This window comes from Phyllobates terribilis, unplaced genomic scaffold (assembly GCF_046119375.1).
Source record: "Phyllobates terribilis strain yellow unplaced genomic scaffold, ASM4611937v1 Scaffold_3__8_contigs__length_932513732, whole genome shotgun sequence".
Lineage (NCBI taxonomy): Eukaryota > Metazoa > Chordata > Amphibia > Anura > Dendrobatidae > Phyllobates > Phyllobates terribilis.
In genome coordinates this window covers 551,103,014-551,128,955 of record NW_027362763.1, presented here as the reverse complement: position 1 = coordinate 551,128,955, position 25,942 = coordinate 551,103,014, and the positions used below count along the sequence as shown (strand labels likewise).

The 25,942-nt window shown below is 43.2% G+C and overlaps 1 protein-coding gene across 2 annotated transcripts in view; it reads right to left on the bottom strand.

Moving 5' to 3' along the window:
* Window positions 1–25,942, bottom strand: part of HIVEP2 (HIVEP zinc finger 2) — a 234,336-nt gene that overhangs the window by 206,818 nt on the left and 1,576 nt on the right. The gene's annotated exons all lie outside the window — the stretch shown is intronic.

The window sequence follows — 25,942 nt, the reverse complement described above, 5'->3', positions numbered from 1 at the left end:
AGTAGAGCAGCATGAGAGGAGATCGAGGAAACAGATATTGAGATCCAGAGTAGAGACAAGGAAAAGAGATAGGGGCGAGTGATTTACTAGAGACAGAATCTGGGGCAGGAAGCCTATAGGGTCAGTCCCGAGTTCACAAACCGAAGAGGTAACAGGAAAAATCACAGCAGGAAACGCGAGATCAAAAGAGTACCCCAGGCGGTAGTTCGAAGGCATTGGCAAGCAGAGAATCTAAGTAATGGCCATAGTGACAGAAGTAGCTCCTGTAAGGGGAAGAGGACTCGGATCCGCAGGTTGAGAATTTTGACTCTCTTTTCCTGAACTGTAGTGTCATTATTGGGGACAATGGAAGCTCCCGAAGCACTATGCTGGGTTGTGGTGAAAGCAGAGGAACCGAGACAGAATCGTGTGTTTAGGAATAAAGAATGTGTATAAAAACATTCCATGTGTTAAGTGAAACGTCCATGAAGATTTGCACCCGCTATCCACTGTACATATTCCTCCTCATGTTATAGTTCAGTAAAAGACAGTTAATTTTTAAATGGTGGTCTCTCTCATTGAACTCTATAATATCTCGTCCTGGAATGCATAAGTCACTGGCACCATGCAGCCTACCCAATAATTAAAGTCCATACACCCAGCCGGGACCTCCATTTTCATGTGGCGTGTCGGGGCATGAAAAACGGTTACCTCGCCCACGGCTGCCGCCCCACACCACGTTACAGGCCGCTGACAGGCTACAGGCATAACAATGTCATGTGAGGACCAGGAGACACAACGCCTACATTGCAGAAATGTACTGATCCAGGAAGTGAGTATGTGTTTTTTGTTTTCTATTTAAAGAATCACTCCTCCCATCAAAGTTTTTATCCTCTTAATATATGGCAGTCATCATATTATATAGCACTGTGTACTTACAACTGCTCATTTTGCCCTTTCTTCAGCTAATTCGTCTGTTTTCTCTACTCTATGTAGAAACAGAAAGGCTCTTGTCCTTGCATTTATCATCCATCTCTTCACCTCCTGACCAAGCTGCTCCCCCTCCACCCTCCCAGGGACTTTTGCAGTGACTTATGGCTCATACAGGGAAAACTGACCTCCTATTTCTACATAGAGCTTAGAAGGATTCTGCTAGTCAGTTTTTAATCACGTGACGTCCTAGACTTAATTGAAAACAGAAGAATTAGCTGGGTAGAAAGACAAAATGAGCAATTGTAAGTACACAGTGCCATATAATATGATGACTGCAATATATTAAGACGATAAAAACTTTGATGGGAGGAGTGCTTCTTTAACATGGGGACTATAGCATTTAAGAACAAGTGTTCCAGTAGTGGAAACCCCTTTAAGAAAGAAAGGGGTGTGGAAGCCTCTAGTATGACTTCTTTATATATCCTTTACATTGATCTCTTATAATGAACATCAGAGAAAAATATTCCCAACTGGAAAAAAATTAGACTTAAATGGACCAGGAGTGATAATCAACAATTGTTAATTATCTCCTCTAACTACACAAACTGACTGGCGGCTCTAAACGACGGCTGATCTACAACTTGTTTGCTGATCAGCTCACATTTAAAGCCTGTTAACTCAGGCAGACTGCTCTAATGATGCGCACTGAATGATCAGCATTAGATCGCTCAGTGTGCATCTTGTTCTCGGCAGCGCGAGTCCTGTTTACACAGGATGATGTGCTGCCAAGAATGATAATCTTTTGTACTGCATAAAAGATCCTTTCACCCAACAGATGAGCGTTTTGCTAATAGTTCATTCGGTGCATAGCAACCTGTTTAAACTGAAAAACTGTCATGAAACAAGCGTTCTTAGGATAATCTTTCAGTGTAAATGCACCTTATCCAACTCAGTAATCTCAGACTACCATGATTTATACCCCAAGTATCTTTCCTGGTCTGGAACCTTTATTTATCTACTATTTATCTATTATGCAGTGGTTGTGACATTCGGAAATGAATCCACAGGTGTTCCAGTGATGGCGCACCCTAAGCTGTCTCTTATTCACTGACCCCTGATGTCCTCGCAGTTCATCTATGGACTGGGTATTATTTCTCATTTAATTTTCTGTTTTAATGTAGCATTCATAAATGTTTCACAGTGTGATCAATGGTTGTGGATGGAATTATTCTATTAAATCTAGTAGTAAAGCTGGTCACACGCCTTAGACGGCTGTCGGCTGACAGCTATCTTTTCCAACTCTCTCATATGCATGAACATTTGGCATGCCATAGTATTAATGTGTTTTCAATCGTGACAAGGCTAAAAGTACGTGCCAGACATCTCTGGTGGCGGCATATTGTCTGTGGGGACAAAAGGACTGGGCATGAAGATTCATACTACCCAATCCTCCCAACCCAATAAATATTAACCCAATACCCAAAACCCAATAAATATTAGATGGCCAGTGGTCCCACATGTATGGGGCTTTTAAAGATATATAAAACAGTCAAATTGTAGAGCTTTCTGAGGAAGAAATGTCTGACATACATATGAATAGGGTCTGTAAAAAGAAAAGGAAAACTTGTCAACTGTAAAAAGGAAAGAGTGTCGAAAAAAGTTTATTTTTTACAGAAAAGTTGTTAAAATGCACACAAAGCGGGTCAGAAATCTCTCACATCCACTCAGGGTTGTTAATCATTAGCAAGTAAAGGTGGCCATACACATTAGAAGAATATCAACTGACCCAACAATTTTGACAAGATTGGCTATCTAATGTATATGACTCTCCGCTAACAAAAGATGTCAGAGAAAAGAAGGGTTGGGCATTTAGGGTTCCAACAAGCCGGATCCTTTTGTTTTCACTAGAATAATATAAGAGTGGCTTACTCCTCTAACCTCTAACTCAAGGTTACTTGGCTGAGCATACGTGTTCAGGAGTGAGGGTGGACAAGCGTTTAGCCAACAGCTAGCTACAGGGCATGGATCAAGAACAAAAATCACATAACAGCAATTTTTTAAAGAAGGTGTACTAAGTAATTCAATTGTACAAAATAAGGATCAGCTTCAGGGAGAAATATAAGGCCTCATTCAGACATCCATGCATTTTTAGGTATGCAAAAAAAACAGTTTGAATTTCATTGGTGTTTGGATCCAAATTTCCATGGGCTTGCATGGGTAATTTTAATTTGTGACTCTGATTAAAAACGGCCAATTCTCCATGATTTGTTTAGGTGGATCCGCAGTGGGCAAAAAAAACAAGGACATGTGAAAAGCACTAGAGACTTTAATGGGTGTGTGTTATATCCAAGGTGCCCTATAATGTGGGCACCATTACACAGAACTGTAACCACAATAACAAAAGGTGAGAAATGGTAAAAAGTACAGGGTAAAACATAAAAGACAACTCTACAGATTTAAAGAGTTAACAGAACCAGATTTTTAAAGAGCATTGCCCTAGTAGGAGTCCCCTGCTAAGATTAAGAAGGATTTATAGGACTTTCAGGATGCCAAATTGGCAAAAGAAAGGCGTAAAAACTGTGTGACACCTCCGACTTACAGCATAGGTGGTTCCTGTGTTTTGTGGCATCTAAATTACCCTTTTGAGGGTCACAACACTGTGTCAACTAAATCCTCATGAGTCAGAACTGAGTAAACGTACTGTCTGAAAAGCAAGTGACAGCCTCACCTGAAAATCTGTACAGCTTGCTTCTGAGAGGAGTGATATATCCTACAGCACTATGTTAGTGGGTTTTTTATCCCTAATGCGTGTCACATTACCGACATTTTCTGCTATTGCCCAGCAGCTGGTAAATAACTTTGTGTATTTTATTTTCCAAAGTTTGAAAATGTTGAAAAGAAAAAAGTTCCACAGTAACTGAATGTGCTAAACAGGAGGGTGTAAAAGATTGCAGTTCCTGTAAAACTTGCTAAGCTGAGAGATTTGTTAGCAGGCCTTCTCACTTTTTCTCCTCTTTTGACAGGCTAAGCTTCACGCACAGATGTCAGCAAGCACAACTTGGAAAAAAGGTGTGTAAAAGCATCCAAGGTGTGCTGCCGCAGTAGGCATCTATTAGCCTTATGTGCTACTTTGTGTATTTCAAGGTGTAAATTGGCTCAGCCTTTAGCTAATACAAAGCTGGAGTCAGCATAATAACACAGAACAAAAAAAAAAAAAAATAGATAAAAAATCTTCTACAACCTGCCGCAGCATGGAAGTTATAGAGAAACAATAGAAGACATCATCACGTCTTAGAAGTAGTTAATTATTTTACATAAAGGCTTATCTAAAAAAAATAAAAAGGTCCAATGGCAGGGATCAAAATAGCACCCCCATCTTTATGGTGCTGCATACTGGCTCCAAGGAAAAGGGGCTTGGTTCTAGCTTGCCCTCTCCATCCTTCTTCCAGGATGCTTGTGTCGATTCCTTCCCTCCGTGTTTGCTGACAGTGCAATCCCCTTGGAGAAGATAGTTCTTTTCAGATTTTACAATCTTGCCCAATAGCAAAAGGGATGATGCTGACATTGATTGCCCCCTTCTTTTAGCACTGGCTACCTCTATGATATGCTAGTTCTTCAGTATATTTCGCAAACAGTAGATAGGAAAATGAAAGATCATTCATTTCCATCCTTTTAAGGTACCCACACAACTTAAATAGTTGTCAGACAACAGTTATATCTTCCAACTCTCCCATACACATAATTCCTTGACCAAGCGTTCATGTGTTGTCAAAGGGGAGACGAGAGAAAGCTGTGGCCAAACACTTTTGGTGGTCGGTGTCACCCAGGAGTGCCAATGGATGGTTGAATTCAAAGTGTCCAAGTCTTTTCTCCCTTGACATTATCTATGAGAAAAGAGTCGAGAGGCCCCATACACATTGGATGACTGGTGGGTCCAGCTAAAAGCATCAAGTTCGGATGACTTTATTCCGATATATATTAGGACCTTTTACATGGCCGATAATAAGGATCATTTCTAGGAATGCTTGGTTCTCAATCATTGGCCTGTCTAAACAGATAGAAAGAGCAAAAGACCCATTCATAGGGTGAGAATCATCATTCTCCTATAACTTGATGCCACATGATATTCCATGTGCACAGAACAATCATATTAGTGATCATTCTGTATGCATGACAGTGTCGCTAACCAGTCTATGCAGGCCATTAAATTAGTGCTGATCAGCTTGCATGCTTTCATGTAGCCGATTGGTGTTCTGATATTGGCAGTGGTCGGCCATATGGCTTATGACTATTACCATTTAGGCGCTTAATCTGGTAATAGTCATAAGCTATAATATATATTATGCTATAATATAATAATATAGCATATAATAATATAATATGCTAATTTCCCATTATTAGTATCCATTTTTTCAGGATTTTTGCATGATAGCGGGTGTAGAGTATAAGTGGTGGGAAACACCAGCCACCTTTTTGGGTTGTCCACAATCAGTAGTGCTACATACAGTTTTAAAGGGGTTTTCCCAAGATTTTCTACTTGATAGACTTACTCTATGTAAAAATCTGGTAACAAACCTTACTTGTTACCTACTTCTCCATCGACATGGGAATGACCGCTGAGTTCAGTGACTGACTGAAGCAGCCTCATGCCATGGTCTGACATCATAGCGGCAGCCATGTCCACAAGGACCTGGGGCATGTGCAGAGAGAAGCAAAGTAAGGCTTATTTTCTTATTTCAACATAGAGAAAGCCTATGGAGTAAAAACACTTTAGCCTAAAAAAACCTTTTTAACACATCAATCTAAATTGTTAATTCTGGACATATCCATAAGACACTGTGCAGCTTATACTCAGTGCCATTGGGCAAAATGACCTTTGAGAAGGCAGGACTGTTGTCAAGAAAATATCTTACTAAACCTTCCAACCTGTGTGTTATTCTTCATTTCATTCATTGTTTTCAGCCAGTAAGCTGCACTTACACTGCAAATTTATAGCATTTGTAGGAAAGCTCATTTCACGATAATCTTGTAGTCTAATCAGGCTGCCAATCACTCAATGTACGAGCAAAATGCTTATTAATCGAGTGGAACGATCTTTTGGTTTTTCACAAAAATTCATTGTTTTCGGCAGCGGCATTGTCCCGTGTAAACATTCTTCTTCAGCATTGCGCTGCCGATAAGAATGGCAGGTTATGTGCACTGAACAATCTATTACAATCTATTTAGGGGTAAACAGGCTATTAAACGAACGCCCATCAGTAAATGTTTACCGATTGGCGGTCGTTTAGTGCCACCGATGGGACAGTGTACAAGGACCCTTAGACTCCGTTTAAACTTGTGTTAGCCCTTTTCCATCAGGTTTCTCTTTAACATTCAAAATAGTGTACAATCTTGCTCTACTTTATCCTGCAATAAAGAAGAAGACTGATGGACCCATTTTAGCCAGTTAAAAAAGCATACAATAAGAGATTAAGCAAATGAATCATAATGGATCATCATATTGGTCTGGACCTCGCATAATGGCTCTATCTGTAGCAGAGGCCATTACACTGTGCTGGATCTGAAAACTAACCCCTTCCATCTAAGTTTCCATTATTTTGACAGTAACGATAGGGCCTCATGCTGTACTAGTCATGTAGAAAGTTACAAAACAACTTATCACAAGTGTGAACAGAGCCTAAAGCTTCACTATGCAACACAACACCAAGCACTTACTACGACCTTCACTCACTATTTCATATTAATTGCTTTACACAAACCATGCACAAAAGTGACTAAAGATGGAGAAATGATTTACTTTATTGCAAGTAACTAAGTAATGAAGTCTGACAGCAGTAATATGAAATGTGTGCAAGATCACTAGTTGCACAAGTATGCCCCGAAAGCGTGAGATCACCATTTTCCAGGAAATCCGTGAAGTCGCCACTAAGCAGAATGCACAGTGCCTTTAGAAAGAGACTGTCACCATTTATCACAAACTACGTCACAACATTGACAGAATTTCCTGCGGCCATCCTATAAAACCAGCAGCACAGGTTTATCCACCGATAGTGTCTACCATTTCCTGTTCTGTGACATTGCTGTCTTTGTGAACTATTCTCAAAGAAATCTTTAGTAAAATCTAAAATATTTAGAAATACTAAAGGGGTTTTCTTTGATTTTGAAACATGTAGACAAAGTAGAAAATGGGTTGGTTACATAAAGAAATAAGTGAAAAAAGGATTCTAATCTAATCTAATCTGATGCTCCGGTGGTCCCCCACCTCCCGGTCTATTCTTCTGCTTATGTCCTACAAAGATTACTGCTTACATATACTGTACACCATTCAAGTGACCACTGCAGCCAAACACTGACCGTAGCGGTCATGTGCCATACATTTTTTTTTCAATTTCACACATTTTTTGCTCTTTGTTTTTTTTTACATCCTGGAAAACCCTTTTATATAAAACTAACTCTCAAAATGAAAGGCGGATGTATGAGCGAAGAACTCATTGTCGCTGATCTCTAGAAAGAAATCTCCGCTTTGCTTTAGTTCACCTCTTGAACTATTTGCTTTGTGTATTCCGGCTTTAACTTGAGCAAATGCCTTGAGGGCTGCTCAGCAAGTAAGGGGACTTTGGGAGATACTCCGGCACCACTATGTGCGTCAGACAAGGACATTCCACCTTGTAAAAAGTATGTAACGTCTCACAAAGCCAGAGGACAGAAAAAAAACTGCAAATTCTTTTCATTTTCACTAGTCAGTGTCAGACCTAAAGTAACATGCATGCAGCGTTTTCACAGTGGGCTTATTATGAACAATATTCGGTATTTCTATGTGCAATACTGGGGCGCCAGGAACATAAACAATAGAGACCTGTGAACGCCCATGGCTGGCCTTACACCTTTATATAGTTCTAAACTACCATGCTACAAAGTCATGGGGAAAGATAAGTGTTCTGGATTTACTAACAAATAAAACTGTCTATAGTCATAAACTAGATGGTTGACGTACAGAATACAGGTTCAAAGGGAGAAAACAGCAGCAATAAGGACGCTCCATCAATAAGTTGATATTTCGTTTCAGGTAACTATGTAGCTGGTTTTATAATTAACTACTTCATACGTTTTATAATATTTAAACACACAGTAAAAAGCTGCAAATATGTTCTCTTAGCATGGTAGTCCCATCAGGACATCCATTTTTTCTTGCTGCTGCAACCTTCAGCAATCAGCTGTGATCCCCAGGACAAGCGGCAGGCAACTTCAGGAGAGACGTGGGTGGGTTTTCACGCTGTAAATGGTCACTGTTGATTCAACAAACGTTGCTTAAAACAATAGTACTAACAAATAAAAGAAACTTTATAATATAACTTATGCTTCTTTCTCCACTTATGAGTCCCCTTTACTCATCATCCTCTCTGAAAAAAATCCAAAACCTATCTTGCTAAACATAACACACACTACCGGATGAAGGATCAGATTAAAACAGCCCATTGGAGTCTATGAGGAGGATAGCAGGGCTGTGGAGTCGGTGCCCATTTTGGTGGAGTCAGAGTCGGTATAAAATGTACCAACTCCGACTCCTAAAATATATAATCAATTGGGTACAGTAATTCAATGCAGTTTGTGGGGAATATTTTTTCATAAGAATTTGGGAAAGTTATGAAATGTCCTATAAATGTCTGTCTTCTTCCTGATCTAAGGGTCTGGACTTTTAGCTGAGATGAATCTGTGCTACAGTAAATTTATCACTGAAACATGAGCCATGTATGACGGAGTCGGAGTCGTGGAGTCGGTGTCATGGAAATTGAGGAGTCGGAGTCGGAGGTTTGGCTTACCGACTCCACAGCCCTGAAGGATAGGACAAAGTAGAAGCAGAATGAAAGCGGCAGACAGGTTATACTGCTACTTTCTACCTCCCCCGAGATACATTTACAGCTACACTGCTCAGTACTGCTGTATAATGTCCTCCCTGCAGAGAGGTTATACTGCTACTTTCTACCTCACCCCTGAGCTACATTTACAGCTACACTGCTCAGTACTGCTGTATAATGTCCTCCCTGCAGAGAGGTTATGCCGCTACGTTCTATCTCATCCCTGAGATACATTTACAGCTACACTGCTCAGTACTGCTGTATAATGTCCTCCCTGCAGAGAGATTATACTGACACTTTCTACCTCACCTCTGAGATACATTTACAGCTACACTGCTCAGTATTGCGGTATAATGTCCTCCCTGCAGAGAGGTTATACTGCTACTTTCTACCTCACCCCTGAGATACATTTACAGCTACACTGCTCAGTACTGCTGTATAATGTCCTCCCTGCAGAGAGATTATACTGACACTTTCTACCTCACCCCTGAGATACATTTACAGCTACACTGCTCAGTACTGCTGTATAATGTCCTCCCTGCAGAGAGGTTATGCTGCTACGTTCTAACTCATCCCTGAGATACATTTACAGCTACACTGCCCAGTACTGCTGTATAATGTCCTCCCTGCAGAGAGATTATACTGACACTTTCTACCTCACCTCTGAGATACATTTACAGCTACACTGCTCAGTATTGCGGTATAATGTCCTCCCTGCAGAGAGGTTATACTGCTACTTTCTACCTCATCCCTGAGATACATTTGCAGCTACACTGCTCAGTACTGCTGTATAATGTCCTCCCTGCAGAGAGGTTATACTGCTACTTTCTACCTCACCTCTGAGATACATTTACAGCTACACTGCTCACTACTGTTGTATAATGTCCTCCCTGCAGAGAGGTTATGCTGCTACGTTCTAACTCATCCCTGAGATACATTTACAGCTACACTGCCCAGTACTGCTGTATAATGTCCTCCCTGCAGAGAGATTATACTGACACTTTCTACCTCACCTCTGAGATACATTTACAGCTACACTGCTCACTACTGTTGTATAATGTCCTCCCTGCAGAGAGGTTATACTGCTACTTTCTACCTCACCTCTGAGATACATTTACAGCTACACTGCTCACTACTGTTGTATAATGTCCTCCCTGCAGAGAGGTTATGCTGCTACTTTCTACCTCACCTCTGAGATACATTTACAGCTACACTGCTCACTACTGTTGTATAATGTCCTCCCTGCAGAGAGGTTATACTGCTACTTTCTACCTCACCTCTGAGATACATTTACAGCTACACTGCTCAGTACTGCTGTATAATGTCCTCCTGCAGAGAGGTTATACTGCTACTTTCTACCTCACCCCTGAGATACATTTACAGCTACACTGCTCACTACTGTTGTATAATGTCCTCCCTGCAGAGAGGTTATGCTGCTACTTTCTACCTCACCTCTGAGATACATTTACAGCTACACTGCTCACTACTGTTGTATAATGTCCTCCCTGCAGAGAGGTTATACTGCTACTTTCTACCTCACCCCTGAGATACATTTACAGCTACACTGCTCAGTACTGCTGTATAAAGTTCTCCCTGCTGCTGCTTCTGAATATGTGCTGCCTAAATACAGGAGAGCAGGAATCCCCCATGTGTATGTGTACCTTACATAGGGGACATCATAGGAGCTAGTCTCTACCCACTATATCAAAGACAACTGAAAATTACAGATGTAACATGTAGAGGGGAAATCTGTTGAAAATGCAAGATACAAGTCACATAAAAGCCACAACTGGTTATTCCTCATGAGAACACACATGACAACTTATTCTGAAAAGTCACCTGAAATGACAGGTACGCTTTAGGGCAGGTTTATGAGTAAGAACTCTGCAAGGTGGGAACAAATGTCAAAACATCTCATATGGCAAATAGTTGGTAAGTACTGCAATAATGTCAAGCCATAAATTACAGAATGACAACAGCTCTGTGCTTTGAGGGCTCCAGCCTTCCACAGAGGTGTATTAGGCCTAAACTGTACCTCTGTATGCCTACATTTCCATACGGTGGCATCTGGAAGTTTCTGCCCCCCAAAAATGTGGCATCCTCTATACAGAAGTTCCTCCCTTAAAGTCATGATTGTCCATATACTGCACCTAGTCTGTACGGCACCACATGAAGAGAACACGGCTTCATATTAGGAGTCGTTCAGACTCCCTGCACATCTTCTTTATGAGTCCAAATGCAAAATAATCCTCCTCCCCCCATCAGCTGTGTCCTACAAGTGTCTGTTCTAGGGAACAAAATTTTGGCAGTTTATGGACATAAAAGTTTGAGAACATCAAGTGCGCATTTGAATCCTTCATTTTTAAAACTCCTGGAATCTAACACTGTGCTCAAGTAAGTTCTTCATTCTGCTTGTGAAATTAAAGGAACATTAATCCTAATATGTCTACATGAGAGATGATGGAATCTGCAAAGATTCCAATTTTGCCAAATCATAAGGATTTTATGGGGAAATTAATTTTACAGCAAAGTTATTCAATGTGAATTGAATGTCCATTATAATGCTGTGGGGTCTCTCTAGACCTCATAGCATAATAAAATATAAGATGTAAAAAAAAAGAAATGAAAGGGGTTGTCCAAAACGAACAGTAAATTTCACACTAAATGTCTAGCTATTTAATTTAATAATCTAACTACTTTTCTGATGTATTTTAATTGAAAATTCCCTACTGTTCCCTTCTCTACTCTAAATTCTGTTGTTTTTTTTTAACCTTCAGATCACATACTGATTGCACTGGGGATTCCCAAACAAGTCTACAGGGATCTGGCGCTGCTGTCACCACCCTGAAATGGGACGTAATCAGTGATGTCCATTTCAGGGACAGGGATATTCTCTGCTCTACTGAGTATGCACCAGTTGTCAATTCTGAGGCATGCTCAGTATGTGGTCCCTGCTCTATAGTCCTTTCAATGCGCACTGACATTGCGCTCCAAGTGACTTGCCAGCAAGAGAGCACATTGTCAGTGCGTATTGAAAAGGAAAGAATGCACCAAGCAGGGAGAGAAGAGGCCAGCTCAGCGACTGCAATGGACGTTACTGCCATCAAACAGGATGTCATCAGTGACAATTGTTATAGGGGCAGGCGTAGTCTCTGCACTCTCTGTTTGGAACGTTATCTCCTTTTCAATGTGCAGTGTGCTCTCCTGTTGGCTCATCACTTCTCTTTAGGCCCATCGATGGAGCACAATGTCAGTGCCCATTGAAAAGAATATAGCGCAGGAAGCGCTCAGTAGAGCAGAGACTAGCTCAGCCCCTGAAACGGATGACACTGATGACGTCCTACTTCAGGGTGATAACAGCAGTGGAGGCAGTGATGCCCCCTAATGACTCATTTGAGAATCCCCAGTGCATGCTGGGATACTCAAACGAAATGTCACTGAAAGATAATCATGAATGAACGTTCCTAAAAAAGCTTGTTTCACAATTATCATGCAGTGTAAACAGGCTGCTGATCACCCGAAGAATGAGAAAAACACTTGTTGAATGGGTGAAATGATCTTTTGTGCAGTGCAAAAGATTGTGGTTCTCGGCGGTTCATCGTCCTATGTAAACAGGGCTCGTGCTACCGAGAACTATGGCAGCCTGTGCGCACTGAGCGATCTATTACAGATGGCTCACTGTGCATCGTTTTCTATGGTCTGCCTTTATAAATAGACTATTGAGCGACCACCATTTGGTAAAGGCTTACCGATCGATCAGCAGTGGTATCGTGCCACCAGCCAGTCAGTATAAACAGACCTTTATGTATCTCCAGTCCTGAGAACTTCCAGAAAAACAGCCATGCCCATTTACATAGAATACCAGCACTTTATGTAAGTTACATGCTTACAGCTTTATGCGGAGTTCCCACGATGAGTATTTGGTGTGTTTTAGATGCTGCGTATTTTCGCAGTATATTATAGTTCCGACAAAGTTGAATGGGATTTGTAGCATGTGCTTTTTTTATGCAACATGAACTGACACGTGGAGCATTTTCGAAATCCACAAAATGTCAATTTCCCTTGTTGTAAATATGCGTTTTATTTGCGGTTTTCCTCTCTAGACATGAGTGAGACGAGGAAAATCCCGCATGTAAAAAAAAGTATATGCTGTGGAAACGCACAAAAACGCCTGTAATCCGGCCATGACAATATCAGTAAAGGTTTATCAAAGTTAAGCAACAGGAAATTTACAAAACAAAGCAGTTTTATTTAAAACATAACACACCAAAAGAGAGAGACAAAAACCGCAGCCGAAAAAACGCAATAAAAACACATGTAAAAACCACACTCAAAAACGCCATGAAAAAAAGAATGCAACCTAATTTAGCTAATAGGTGCAGAAATGCTGCAACATGAAAAACTCATCGTGGGAGCAGAGCCTTAGACTAGTCAGTATCACACAATCATTTTAATGTGTGATACAATCTTACTCTGACCCAGCAGCCATATTCTGTCCACTGGGCAAGGTTTCAACTATGTCAGGAAATCCCTTACCTGCTCCTGCCTGTGCTATAATCAGCAGGGCAGCCTGGAATTCCATAAATCTGATGTTCAGATAGACATAAAACACAACACACCTCCGATGAATTATCGTGTCACCTAGGCTAAGGGACAGCCTCGTCTGTCATAACCGTGAATCATCACTTGCCATTACAAAAGAACATTTAGTAGCTGCCTCTGATAATCTGCATAATGGATCACTCAGCTGATATAGTTGCAATCTTTTATATCAATATGTCGCACATAGCTCCGTTAAGATGGCCATTGTTCACCATTCAATGGTCATTTTCATTTGAGAAGATACTTTGATTACCATAAACCAGTTAAAATTATGATCTCTTCTAAAAGACTTTCTGCCCAAAAGCCAATTGTACCTGAAGTTAGTCTAATTTTTTTTTTTTTTTTTACCTTATTGCATTTGGTTTTTCAGTATTCCATCATCCAATGCTAGTAGGACAACCAAACAGTCATGAATCTACCGGTTGAAGGGTCACTCCCGAATCAGCACACTTTGCATAGATCAATAGCAAATATGGGACCTTGTAATATATCTTATCAGAGAAACGTGCTTCTTTCTCCACTTATGAAACACTTTTTTTCTTTCCCTTCAATCCCTGCCTCCTGAACCTATCATTCACTCTGAAAAACAGCTCAAATCCGTCTTGGCCAAATCAAGCTACACTGGAGAGGAGGGAGAGGAGAATCAGGAGCTGGCAGAAACACAAAGCAATAGATATCGGCAGAAGAACTGGATGCACAGCTGCACACCCTCAATACCAGGATGGACACCAGCTAATCCTTCCCCATGTTCCAGTTCTATCTCTGCACATTGTTTCTTCCTATTCAGCTCTTTTGCTTTTATTTCTGATAGGTTTTAAACTCATGTAAAGGATCCCTGCTCCTGCTTTCTAGTAAGAGTTTTATTTCAACCCAGTGATGCATTCACAGATACACTACTTAGTACAGCTTTATAATGGTCTCTATGCTGCTGACGCTTCTGAGGATGTGCTACAGAGACACTGGAGAGCAGTGAGACCCTCATTTCTCTGTGTGCTGTGTACGTGAGGCATCATTCCAGCAAGCGTCCACCTACTAGCTTAGAGACAACGATAACTGCAAATCATATAATGGACAGGAACGGTCTTATGTCTCATGTACACACACATGAAAACACCAGATTTACATCTCTATGTGTTAACTGTTACTACCCAGCCTTCTAAAATAGCCAAGCAGCTTGTAAACCAAAAAGTAACACTACCACGTATAACAAAAAGAAGTGTGGCTTACGTCACAGGGCATAATGCTGTTGTGTTTCATTATGAATAGTAAGAATGAGAAATGAATAATCTGCTTTCAATCACTTTTCTTGCTGACTCTTTCTTCTTATATCTAATGTGATCTTTTGCTTATGAAATTATTTGATATGTTCTTAGGAAGACATAGCTGTGCTTGTTTGAGCCTCTATCAGTGCTGATAAACTAGGAGATTAATAGCAGAAAACAAGTGCTATGCTGGAAACCATGAGTGTAAGGCACTTGTTATGCACACGCCCGGGCTAAGCGGCGTGTGCGTGTGATTGGTAGTGATTCCACTGGACCGTGCCGGAGAGTGAATGCCTGGAGGGGCGTGACTAAGTATTCACCCGATCCGACCAGGGTCGCACGACGGCATACGACGCCAGTGCACCAAGGAGGAACCGAGCAGAGGGACCAGGTGCTACTCCAGGACAGACCCCGGACACGGCTGTTGACCCACACAGGGGAATACAGGAACAGGCTGGTAGGCTGGCACACAGACTGGAGGGTATAGGCAGGCACGACTGGTATGCAGGCAGGCGGGTATGCAGGCAGGGGGGTAAAGGCAAGCACAGCTAGAGTGCAGACAGGGAGGCACTAGCAGGTAGGAGCACAGGCGGGATAGGACCCAGTACACACCGGGACTCAGGAACAATACAGGCAGAGGGTTACAGGCAAGCACAGCTAGAGTGCAGACAAGGCTGAGCAGGGAGGACAGGGCTCTGTTCACACGGAACAGACAGGAAGGGAAAGACAGAGCCAGATACTCACACAGTACTTGCAGAGACAAGAAGCAGGAGTTAGGTACGAGTTCAGACTCTGCAGAAAAAGGAAGGGAACGGACATAGAGGCAAAACAGGTAAAGGACAGGAGAGAGTTCAGACTGGAACTGAGTGTACGGAGGAGACCGACACTGCAGAGGGATACAGGAGCGGGTCTGGGAATACGGCCCCCAGAGAGGCGGGACGAACAGGCAAGGAGCGTGTACAGACAGGTCAGACAAGATACAGGAACAGGTCTAGGTAATCGGCCCCTAGGAGGCAGGAGGAACAGGCTAGGAGCGTGTTCAGACAGGACAGACAAGAGAACACAGAAAGGACTCAGTTCAGACACGGGAACTAATACCGAAAAGCAGGAGACATACAGGACTCAGTTCAGACACGGGAGCTGACACCGCAAAGCAGGAGAAATACAGGACTCAGTTCAGACACGGGAGCTGATACCGCAAAGCAGAAGACATACAGGACTCAGTTCAGACACGGGAGCTGATACCGCAAAGCAGGAGACATACAGGACACAGTTCAGACACGGGAGCTGATACCGCAAAGCAGGAGACATACAGGACTCAGTTCAGACACGGGAACTGATACAAAAAGCAGGAGACAAGAGACGGGACCTGGCACCTTCAGAGTGCAAGCACACACTGAAGGAAACACTATGCTCAGGCAGGGATAGAAGGGAGCTGCTGAGCTATATACCAAGTGACAGACAGCAATAGGCTGAGGACGCACAAGGGGTGTGACCCACAGCAGGTACAAAAGGCAGGAAGTGATCGGGCGCCGCCCTTAAGCAGCAGAAACAGACACAAACAGACAGCATGGAGGGAAGCCAGAGAGACATTCTGGACAGGAGATCAAGTGCGCCCTCTTGCACAGTGGGAGATGGACCACCATGCAAGGACGCCGCCAGGTATGTTACAGTACCTCCCCCCTTACGCCCCTCTTCTTCAGGCCTGCCAGAATCTTCTGCAGGGAATTCGAGGACCAGTCGTTCACTGGGTTGGAGGGGGACAGAGACTTAAGGGTAATCTCTGCTTCGAGGTACATCTTGTCAAGCTCACAGGAAGAAATAGACGGGTTATCAGGTACATAATGAGGAAAAGTCACTGTCTCTTTGTTATCTGGTGGTATCCCGGAGGATTCAGGAAACAACTGGAGGTCCTCCGCCGGGTCAGAAGAGTGCAGAGGCTCAGAGAAAACAACTGCTTCTGAGTACACTAGGTCGGACTCACTGGAGGAAGCAGGCGAGGTATCGGGTACCGAGTATAGGAAAGTCTCTGTCCATTCACCACCAGGTGGCACCCCGAAGGGTTCTGGAGACAGCTGGCGGTTCTCCGCCTGGTCAGAGGGGTGTAGAGACTCACGGGTAACCTCTGCTTCAGAGTACACTAGGTCGGACTCACTGGACGAAGCAAGCGAGGTATCAGATCCAGGATATAGGAAAGTCTCTGTCCATTCACCACCAGGTGGCACCCCGAAGGATTCTGAACACAACTGGAGGTCCTCCGCCTGGTCGGAGGGGTGTAGAGACTCAGGAGTAACCTCTGCTTCGGAGTACACTAGGTCGGACTCACTGGACGAAGCAAGCGAGGTATCAGATCCAGGATATAGGAAAGTCTCTGTCCATTCACCACCAGGTGGCACCCCGAAGGATTCTGAACACAACTGGAGGTCCTCCGCCTGGTCGGAGGGGTGTAGAGACTCAGGAGTAACCTCTGCTTCGGAGTACACTAAGTTGGACTCACTGGACGAAGCGAGCGAGGTATCAGGTACAGAGTATAGGAGAGTCTCTGTCCTTTCGCTACCAGGTAGCACCCCGAAGGGTTCAGGAGACAACTGGAGATCCTCCGCCTGGTCGGAGGGGTGTAGAGACTCGGAGGTAACTACCACTTTGGGGTACCCATTGTCAGGCTCACAGGACGAAGCGGACAAAGTATTGAGTACCGGGTGTAGAGAAGTCTCTCTCCATTTGTCATCGAGTGGTATCCCGGAGGGTTCAGGAGGCAACAGGGGATCCTCCGCCAGGTAGTAGAGGTGCACAGACTCTGAGGTAACCACAGCTTTGGAGCATCCTTGGACATGCACACCGGTTAAAGAGAAAGAAGCATCTGATGCCGGGTGCAGGAAGTTCTCCTGTGTGGAGTCTGGATGGGCAGAAGTCTCTTCGGCCAGGAGAACTGGTGCACTACCCACGCACATTACCCATTGGGGTTTCTCCGGGATACAGGGAGATGAAGCTTCAGTAGGGACTTCAAGGTTGGGGTCAGGAGGTCTCAGGGAGGACAGACCCTGGCGTGACGGCTTGCCTCTAAGTCTAGCACGTCTGAACTGCCTCTTGAGGTTGAGAGAAGTATTCCGGAAAGCGTAGTCACCCTGTGAGGATTCTGGGTGGGCAGTAGTCTCATTGGGCTGGAGGACTATTGCGCTACCCACACACATTACCCGTCGGGGCTGCTCCGGGATATTGGGAAGTGAAGCTTCAGCAGGGGCTTCAGAGTTAGGGTCCTCGAAGACCATACGAAAGGCCACCAGGAAGGCCTGCAGGTCAAGGATGACAGGATCCCATGCTTCCCATAGGGGGGTGACCCATTTCAAGGCATCACCCGCTAGGTAGTCAATCATAAAGGCCACTTTAGCCCAATCGGAAGGAAAATAGAGAGGGTAGGCCTTAAAGTGTAGCATGCATTGCTCCACAAATGCACGACACTGTCTTGGATCCCCATAGTAACGTGGCGGATCCGCAGGAACGAGAGCTGATAGATCCATCTGGACGGGTGCGTAATTCGCCTGGAACTCAGCTAAAGGGGGAAAAAAAATTATTTATTTATTTTAATGCATGTATTCGCTGGAAAAACTTCTCAAAGAGCGAAGGCCGTGGGGCTCAACGGGAACCATGGCCTGAGCATGCTGTTATGCACACGCCCGGGCTAAGCGGCGTGTGCGTGTGATTGGTAGTGATTCCACTGGACCGTGCCGGAGAGTGAATGCCTGGAGGGGCATGACTAAGTATTCACCCGATCCGACCAGGGTCGCACGACGGCATACGACGCCAGTGCACCAAGGAGGAACCGAGCAGAGGGACCAGGTGCTACTCCAGGACAGACCCCGGACACGGCTGTTGACCCACACAGGGGAATACAGGAACAGGCTGGTAGGCTGGCACACAGACTGGAGGGTATAGGCAGGCACGACTGGTATGCAGGCAGGCGGGTATGCAGGCAGGGGGGTAAAGGCAAGCACAGCTAGAGTGCAGACAGGGAGGCACTAGCAGGTAGGAACACAGGCGGGATAGGACCCAGTACACACCGGGACTCAGGAACAATACAGGCAGAGGGTTACAGGCAAGCACAGCTAGAGTGCAGACAAGGCTGAGCAGGGAGGACAGGGCTCTGTTCACACGGAACAGACAGGAAGGGAAAGACAGAGCCAGATACTCACACAGTACTTGCAGAGACAACAAGCAGGAGTTAGGTACGAGTTCAGACTCTGCAGAAAAAGGAAGGGAACGGACATAGAGGCAAAACAGGTAAAGGACAGGAGAGAGTTCAGACTGGAACTGAGTGTACGGAGGAGACCGACACTGCAGAGGGATACAGGAGCGGGTCTGGGAATACGGCCCCCAGAGAGGCGGGACGAACAGGCAAGGAGCGTGTACAGACAGGTCAGACAAGATACAGGAACAGGTCTAGGTAATCGGCCCCTAGGAGGCAGGAGGAACAGGCTAGGAGCGTGTTCAGACAGGACAGACAAGAGAACACAGAAAGGACTCAGTTCAGACACGGGAACTAATACCGAAAAGCAGGAGACATACAGGACTCAGTTCAGACACGGGAGCTGACACCGCAAAGCAGGAGAAATACAGGACTCAGTTCAGACACGGGAGCTGATACCGCAAAGCAGAAGACATACAGGACTCAGTTCAGACACGGGAGCTGATACCGCAAAGCAGGAGACATACAGGACACAGTTCAGACACGGGAGCTGATACCGCAAAGCAGGAGACATACAGGACTCAGTTCAGACACGGGAACTGATACAAAAAGCAGGAGACAAGAGACGGGACCTGGCACCTTCAGAGTGCAAGCACACACTGAAGGAAACACTATGCTCAGGCAGGGATAGAAGGGAGCTGCTGAGCTATATACCAAGTGACAGACAGCAATAGGCTGAGGACGCACAAGGGGTGTGACCCACAGCAGGTACAAAAGGCAGGAAGTGATCGGGCGCCGCCCTTAAGCAGCAGAAACAGACACAAACAGACAGCATGGAGGGAAGCCAGAGAGACATTCTGGACAGGAGATCAAGTGCGCCCTCTTGCACAGTGGGAGATGGACCACCATGCAAGGACGCCGCCAGGTATGTTACAGCACTGTTCACAGCACACATCTGACAAATATATTTGTTACCTCAAAAAAATAGGATATAAAAGTATAGTGTAAAGTTCTTAAGTTCCTATGAGGTAAAAGTGCAACATAATAGTGTCCTTTTGACTTAAAGCGACTGTGTCATCAGAAAATGACCTATTGCTTGAATCAGATTTTTGTGTGAAAGGGAACCTGTCACCAAAATAAACGCTATTAACCCACAGATATGGGGTTAATAGCGTTATTTACCAGCCCGCACTTACCTGAACGCTGCGAGGAGAAAATTAACTTTACTCCCCCCCCCCGCAGCATTTCGGTTTCAGTCACGGGGCGGCACCGGTGCGGGTTCAGTCACCACACTGTGTATCGAGAGTGATGGCTGTGACCACCCCCCCGGCCCTGACTGACAGCAGCTCTGCATTGGGGCCGGCTGTCAGTCAGGGCCGGGGGGCGCGGTTACCTCAGCCGGTGACTGAACCTGCGCAGAGTTCGACCCGTGACTGAAACCGGAACGCTGCAAGGGGGAATAAAGTTAATTTTCTCCTAGCAGCATTCTACTAAGTGCGGGCACTATTAACCTGCAGATTAACTCCATATCTTCAAGTTAATAGCATTTTTTCTGGTGACAGGTTCCCTTTAAATGTATTTTTTTAATGTTTGGCAATTTTTTTTTTCTAAATCACAATCTTTGTGAAAAAAAAAAAAAATAGAACTCTTGCAATTTTCTCACTAGCCTCTGGTACTTTTTTAGACTCTAACTTCCTGTGGTTTCAGGAAACAATACATGAACATAGCCACAATGAACAGACTTTGACCCTATCTTTCATAGTAAAGTATCTAATGAAGTCATTGTGAAGAGAGGGGAAGCAGCGCACATGGAATCACGTATTGTGATAGTTGGATCCTGTGTTATCAGCTTTGTATTGTGATGTTAACTGTCATTGTAAGTCTGCTTGTAACAAGGAGCCTCCTGATACTTTTCCTCAAAGAAAGAGTCAAAAAAGCCCCAGCAATCAACTTGAAAATTGCAAGATTACTAATTAGTTTTTTTGTAATAAAGATTGTGATATAGAAAAAAAATTGCCAAAATAAAAAAAAAATGCAAGTAACACAAAAACCTGATTTATACAATAAGTCATTTTCTGATGACACATCCCGTTTACGTTTACTAGTAATATAAAGTAATATTGTAAAAAATATATATACTGTATATACATAAAAGTAATAATATAAATAAAAAATATCTAATATACAAATTAATAGCATATGTATTACAGATTACTTTGGAACTGAGAAATCTCTGAACATTTAAAGAGAGTCTGTCAACAGTGAGGAAGATTGCAGTTACAGTTTCTGAACCAATATTAATGAAACTGTGTACAAAAGAGCAGAGTGGAAGGAATAGTCAGGAGACCTGCGAATGCTTCAGTGTCCTGTGCATAAACCTGTGAGATGTGTGGGCAGCAGGAAACAACACAAGACTGGTCAAACATCACATCAGGAAGGGCCGCCCACGCAACAAATAAAAGAAAAAGAACACATTAAGTAGGCTTCCTCTACACATACTTTTTTTGACATGTACCACCCCCAACCTAATTACCTCCCATCCCAAAAAAAGGCAAAATAGAACTCCATACCTAAACCATAGTTTGTTTTTCAAAGGCATACACTATAAAAATGCATAAATGCAGCAAAAAAAGCACAACAACAATAACTTCTGAGCGTCGGCCTCCAGTAGACATAAATGCTTGAGAATGATGCACGGCAGAGGACCATTATAGTCTATGGTACTGTCAGCGCATATGTCCGAATCCCGTTTTCCTAACTGTTTGCAGTTGTGTTTCAGAATTTCTTGTTCACATTTTTAGTATTTTTTGCTGGCAAAAAAAAAAAAAAAGAGCAAGAATGCAATGGTGTGTAAACGTACTTTACCGAGGCTTTGTAAAGCTATAAAACGACCCATAATTGCCGACTAGACGCAAAATTCCCTACAAAATGTATTGATAGGTTTATGGGGAAATGAATGTGTATTATGAGGATGGTTTGAAGATTGTCGGAACTTTTATACAGATCAAGGCTTCTTTGATTTAGAATCACAAAAAGGGCAATTTCATGGAGCAATAAGCAATTGGATTGCCACTGTGTATTGTAAAAATACACCTGCTTGGCCTAATAAGAAGATTTTATGGGCCGATCATTATACCATATGATAGCGCACAGACTTCCCATGAAATAATGGACCTTTGGGCCTAGATTCTCTATGATCTCTGGGATTGCACCAATCCATTAAGCTCATGCACATTCCATATTGTGAGCTCGTTTTCATGAAGGACACCAGCTTAGCATGCTCTTCATACAAGTACATAACCTCCGCACATAAATCCTACAGTTTGACGTGCTCTGATTCATGCGTTATCACCATCACTATGGCTTCTGAGAAATAATATGTGGGAGGATCCCTGAAAAGCGTGTCGGCATTCCATGAAATGTCTGTGCACACTGGCCAGGAATGTGATGGAGCGGACGGTGTGCACACATCCCCACTTGTATATTTTACTTATATGTCCAGTTGTAGTAGTCGGGTGTGCAAAGGAATCTGTTACAATTGGAAATGAAAGCAAGAGGACAAGGAAGGAATTCTCGTTTAATCCATTGCTTCTCAAAACAAAGACGACACTTATCTCCGAGTATTGACCTTGGTGTAATCAGGGTTCAGTGCTTCGTGATGTCACCAAGAGATTGGTTATCATCTAGGTGGGGTGACTGCTATTAATCATAAACAGATAACATGTCAGACCAGGGCTACATGGTAACTCAGCCCTGGGCAGGTCAAACAGCTGAATCACATGATACAACTACAAAAGAAGTGAATGGAAGGGCTCGTTCACATACGAGAAAAACACACCGATTATTCTGATCTGAGAGTGTGATACAAGTGTCATCTAATCTTCTCATACGTAGAGAAACTTAAAAAAAAATTCTCCACCTTCTCCATTGTGACAGTGCATAAAAATCAGAGCGCACTTGGATGTCATACAAGTGCAGTCCGATATTTTCAGGGACCCATTGACTTCCATTGCTGATTTTGAACCAATCATCGGATCAACATCGGACATGTCTTCGTGATTTTCTGCCGATCTCTCGAACAGCGAAAAATCACAGGCATGTGAATGGCCCCATGGACTATCACAAGTTCAAGTGCTATCGCTGAAAATCATAGACAGCACTCGTACGTAAAATGGAACATCTGAATGAGGCCTATGGAGCATTTAGCATTCCCTTCTACTGGTGGGACTTGTAGGGATGGTCATCTGCATTGGGACCCTAAGTTATGACGACTGCACTAATTTGAACACAACTGTACATGACAACAGTGAACTTAGATGTCACGTGTTCACCAACCCTAGCTGGGCATATCACTTTAAAGAGTAACTGTAGTATTCATTTTTATTTCATGAATCAATAGTACACATGAAAATAAGCAACGTTGTCATATATCTTATCAGACCATTTTCTTTCTTTCTCCTCCTGGACTGATCTCTCACTTTCAATTCACGGGTAAAATCTGGATTCAGCGCAGACAAACTTTCCAATTACTGAGATAGGAGATGACAGTTGGTGCTTATAGCATTCTATAGAGGGGAAAGGAATAATAATAACCTTTATTTTTATATAGCACCAACATATTCCACCGTGCTTTACATACATGATCATCACTGTCCCCATTGGGGCTCACAATCTAAATTTCCCATCAGTATGTCTTTGGAGTGTGTGAGAAACTGGAGGAAACCCATGCTCCTTGCAGATGTTGCCCTTGTTGGGATTTGAACTCAGGACCCCAGTGCGACAAGACTTCAACGCTAACCACTGAGCCACCGTGCTGCCCGAGGAAGAGGAAGGAGGCACTAGACTCAGACACATCTTGTCTGAAAGTTCTCCTGAAACAACAATTACTGTTCTCCATAGAACTTTATGAGCACCAAGTGCCATCTCCAATCTCAATAATGGGAAATGTATTCACTGAAGACAGATTTTACCCGTGAAATGTGAATTTTGAGAATTAATGATCAGTCCAGGAGGAGAAAAAAAGCAGATTTCTCTGATCAGCTATACTATAACGTTTCTTATTTTCATTTGGACTATTGATTTATGAAATAAAAATTAAAACAACAGTTACTCTTTAAATCAACCCAACCAAATTTATACCATAGATTTAATATCATATAAATTATGACTTTTACACGTTGTTTATAAAAATAACCTAGTCGAATATATTACCCTTCTACCAGCACATAGCTGTAACTGATCTGTATATGGCTTCTGAATGTATACAGCGAGAATATTCCATCACATTGCTGTAGCTAGTAATGCCATACAATCCACAAGAGATAAAGGAATAATGTGCTACAAGCAATTCTGCAAGGCTCTGGCTATTTATTTGCTTCTCTAATCCAGGGCACGCAAAGGGTGGGAAAAGCAGGAAAGGATCTGGGATTTTCCACTGAAGGATCCCCCAAGCAAGCGGGGATAGTACTGTTCTTCTGACATAGGAAATCCCATGGGACAATGTACATTGGATAATGCACAGTTTCCCAGGCTGCCAGCAGAGATGACGACACGCCAGCCTATCTACAATAGATCATCGCTATTACTAGGCATCCATCATTAGAAATATCAAGACAGAAAGTGAGCTTCATTCTCTCCCCGCAGGGTAATGTTCTGCAAATGCAAGAAGAGAAAGAAGGAAAGAGGGAGAACATCTGGCCTGATGGCAGGCAGAGCCCCTTGTTAACCCCCTTCCTGTGACTATTACACGTCATGGAACATTCCCGGAACGGGCCAATGTTCCACCCACTCCTGAGAACACACAGGCATCCGAAGACACAGGCGAACACAGACACAGACAGTGCAGATCAGGGACTGAATGGGGGAAAACATGCAATATCCCAGTTATCCATACACAGCCCTGCAGAATCCAATACCACAGCTATGCCATAGAGGTCAATGGGAGAGAAATGATCAGGATTATTACGGCTAAGAAGAAATTCTCAGTTTATTATTATTAATCTTACTCTATATGCTGTGCAGTTCATTGCAAGCTATTGGTCTCTGTTATCAGCCAATTGTGGCTAAATACAGTGATCCTAAATCGAGTTCTAGAAAAATGGCTGCCCCACAATCCTCCTTTTATCTAACACATCCCCAGTTCTGAGACCCTCCAGAGACGTTGTCTACAGATTTGTGAAGTAGATTTTACAGGCTATAGTGCCAGTATTCCTTTAAGAGTCCAGAGTAAATGTGGACACAGGGTTAAAGTTTCTAGATACATAGACAGACAGACAGACAGAGGAGCATGAATATTTCAGCAGCTCATAGTACAGACAACAAAAACAAACTAGTAGTAGTGTCACCGCAACACTGCATGGTCAGATGGGTATAAAGCTATATACATAGGCATGGGATACACACAGCATTCCTGGCAAAGGGATCATTTACTGTATACAAGTAGTAGCATTACCTCATTAGGAGCTTAGTAACATGGATAAACAACTGCACCATGTACATGGCCTGTAGTGTGAACGTGGCCCAGCAGACCAAAGAAACTGTGCACAGATCACAGGTCCCATGTAGCTGCCATACAAGTAAAAAAATATATATATAATATATCCTATGTCTTATATATATACACAGAGAACACACAGGGTGTATATATATATATATATATATATATATATATATATATATATATATATATATATATATACACTGTGTATTATCTGTATAGTTTGTATACATATATAAGACAGGATAGAGCTGATGCCAAGCTCTGCCATGGAGTGACCGTGTGTATTCTCTGTATATATAGATATGTGTTTATATATGTATGCGTGTATATATATATATATATATATATATATATATATATATATATATATATATATATATCACAGATACAGAGAATACACAGGGTCACTCCATGGCAGAGCTGGGCATCATGCCACACAGGCTGCCACACATGATGCCGATGTGGGTTCTGCCTGGAGTGTGGAGAGTGCCATTTTCCTTTCTGTAGCCGGAGATGAGTAGGAAACCTTAAATAGACTGAGCCCAGGCGGTTGCAGGTCTCTGCCCCCCTCTCTCCCTGACTGCTGTCATTAGGAGCCATACAAATTCCTGTGGATATTACGCAAACC